General features: G+C 40.2%; 1 pseudogene; it reads left to right on the forward strand.

The window, feature by feature from the left end:
* The first annotated feature begins 1,958 nt into the window (after nucleotides 1–1,958).
* Nucleotides 1,959–2,863, forward strand: LOC149146344 (3-phosphoinositide-dependent protein kinase 2 pseudogene; annotated as a pseudogene).
* The last annotated feature ends 512 nt before the right edge of the window (nucleotides 2,864–3,375 follow it).

Below are 3,375 nucleotides of genomic sequence, written 5' to 3' on the forward strand. Positions count from 1 at the left end.
GATGCTTTCCAGCACTGTTGAAGCAGCTTGTGGGACCTTTGACTGTTCAGTTATCTGATCGTCGATCTAGTATGGTGAAACAGGCATGCCATTTATTGAGCTTGTTGTCGAAAGAGCTATTAGGCGATTTTGAGGCCTATGCTGAATTGTTTATACCAGTTCTCTTTAAACTTGTAGTCATAACAGTCCTTGTGATTGTTGGATTAGCAGATAATTGTATAAAGACGATGTTATGTAATTGTTAAGTTGCTCGCATTCTTCCTAGCATCGTGGATTGTGCCAAGAATGATCGTAATGCAATTCTCTGTGCCAAGTGTTGTGATTATGCATTGCTCGTGTTAGAATATTGAGCTGGTGCTCCTGAAATACAACGTTCAGCTGACCGATTATGAAGACTTTATAAAGTGTTGCGTGGCGCCGTGGAGATGCTACGAGTGAGGTTCTTCCTATGGCAAGAACATGTTATCGCATGTTTGTAAAAAACCTGGCCAGAGCGCTCACAACGCATATTTTCAAGTTTTGATGTTGTAATACGGAGGCTTATAAATAAGGAGGTAGGAGATATTTATAAGAGATTTGTTTCTCCATCAAATCGTGACAGAGGTACACAGCCCTTGAGGAATCCGGCATTGAGAAAGCCTTTTAGACAAGCTCCTGAAAGAAGCCATGAAAGTGTTCTTCAAACTGGCAAACAGCAAGTTAGTGTCTTTGAAAGTATGCTGAGAGGCTTAGACTCTTCGAAGAAAGGGAGTGTTTTATAGTTTCACGGCCTGTTAGCAGGGATCCGGGAAATGAAGTTGGAGGAAGTTGTCAAAGAACACAATCTTCTGTGTTTCTTGCCCGTGCCGGTGTTGATTCCCCATCTGCACATGATCCACCCTTTCCGGCATATGTTTCTGGAATAAGTCAGATTCCTGTGCGCCCTTCTCTTGATGCTAATGTATATAAAATTGGCATGCGCAGTGGTACTTTAAGTGCCGATCTTCCTGTTATGGCGTCTTTGGAGAATGCGCATTAACTGTATGACAATATCAGTATTCGAATTTTCTCTTATGCAATGCAGTGATAAAATGCCAAATGTAAAGCGGTTTTTATAAAGGTTTTGATTGCCATAGGGTTGCCATGATTAATGACACCGGGATAGATATGTGGCAAACGAAGATATTAGCTGTTCGTTCATTTGCTCTGCCACCGATGAAAGACAGAGACACCTGGTTGATATTTGTTTTTCTTTGCCGGAAAAGGGGTAGTCGAGTTGTTTTTTATATGCTACAAGGCCGCCATTATTAGTGGCATAAGAGCTGGCGTCGTTAAAAGGGGTAATCGTGTTGGTTACATGCTCCAGCTGTTGGATTTGGAGGAGAGATAGAATGGCGCTTTTATAATTTGCAAGGATTAGTTCTGGGTTTTCTAGAATCCGTCTTTCGGGCAAACTGTTAATATTGATGAATATTTGATAGATAAAAGAGTATCATAAAATCGCTGCTGTCGTAGTGTTGCTCAGGTGCGCGCTATACATTTCATTCTATGGAAGATAATCAGATCAGAGGATTTTTGTTAAGATCCTTCGATCTTGTGAAACACATATGATTAGAGTTCTTTCAGATATGGTAAAATAAAGCTCGTTTTTGGGGGTTTCAATTGTGGATTGAATCGTGCAGAAGTTGTGAATTTTGATCTTGTAGATTGGCTACCACATGGTGGGTTTGCAGTGGAAATGTTTCTGATATTTACAATAAAGATTTGGATCGTTGGTCAGTAAGCAGGAACCCAAACGCTTCCAAGGGAACAGAAGGCTAGAGTTTGCATGGTTAAATTGTTGAAGCCGTGAAGCCACATTTAATTGGAATGACAGGTCTCGGGGAAATCCATTGCCGTTGTATCATTCCCCTACTTCTGCATTGAGCTGCCATATTCACTGGTATGCTTGGGAATAAGTTGGGAAGCACTATCATGGAATGTTGCTTTCTATCCTGGGATGGGATTCAAATCGTGTTGTTAAGAAATCTCGTTTTTCAGAGGATGAAGCACGTTTCTATATTGCAGAGATTGTGGATGTCCTTGAATACCTTCACAAAGTAGGACTGATACACCGAGATGTAAAGAGAATATACTTCTTCAAACCAATGGAAAACACCTCAATTTCAATTATTCCGACTACTTCAAACGAGAAGACCTGCACATTTGTTGGTACAGCTGCCTGCGTTCCGCCAGAGGTCCTTAAGCATGCACCTCCAACAATTGGAAATGATCTATGGGCACTGGGTTGCGCGTTGTATCAGATGCTGTCTGACATATTACCTTTTAAAGATGGCAGTGAGTGGCTCACATTCCAAAGGATCATGGATAGAGATTTCAAATTTCCTGAATATTTTTCTTCTGAAGCTTGGCACCTTATTGATTGTTTGCTGGATATGGACTCATCTAAAAGATTGGCTTCTGACCCTGAAGGGTATGCTTCTCTCTAGAGTCATCCTTTCTTCAAGGGAGTTGACTGGGATAATGTTAGGAGTATGCTGGCTCCAAAGTTAGCCCCACCATTAACTGTGACTCTAAATGGGAGAAATTTCTAGATCCAGGGGAGTTCATTGTGATGGTTTCATTAGTTAAGAAAATTCGGAAACTTTACAGCAAAAAGATGCAGCTGATTCTGACAGACAAGCCGAAGTTGATATAGGTAGACCCAGTCAAATTGGTACAGCAGGGTGAGATAGTTTGGTTTGATAATCCTAAGGAGCTTAATGTCCAAGTGTTGAATTCTTCCAACTTTAAGATCTGTACTTTGAAAAAGACCACCTCATTTGAAGATTTGAAGGCAGCAAGGAATACTACAGTGACTCTATGTTCCAGTTGGAATTTATGAAGCTTTTTATTGGTTTGATGCTAATCTAGTTGGCTGTGATATGTAATGACAGAAGCAAGCTTTATCTTCTTAAAACTATTTAGGTTCCTAATAGCTGTACAAATGTCTGAAGAGATCATGAATCTAAGCAGAAAACGCTTCAAAGATACATAGGTTCTGTTTTGACATCTACAGCAGTTTCGTAGCGCGCTACGAAACTGCTGTAGAATGCTGTTTTGTGGAAAAACAATGAATTTTGATGATGAGGTCAGTTAATGGTAAAAGAAGGTCTCAAACTCAGGCAGGGAGATCATACATGGGTTTTATAACAACTCAAACAGTGACAGGTGTAGCTCTTGAAGAAAAAATAAAATATTTTGTTTATTTTCATAAAGTTTTCTCAAAGGCAATTTATGACCGAGCTACTAGCGTATTGGTGGGGTTACCAGAATCTTCGGTTGATACACCTGTTGGTCCTTGAAGTATCCAGATCATATAACATATGGTGGTTATGCGTTGATTAATTGAAGGTT

Source organism: Pinus tabuliformis, chromosome X (assembly GCF_031772625.1).
Source record: "Pinus tabuliformis cultivar Carrire ecotype Pingquan chromosome X, CPIR1, whole genome shotgun sequence".
In the NCBI taxonomy this organism is placed as follows: Eukaryota; Viridiplantae; Streptophyta; class Pinopsida; order Pinales; family Pinaceae; genus Pinus; species Pinus tabuliformis.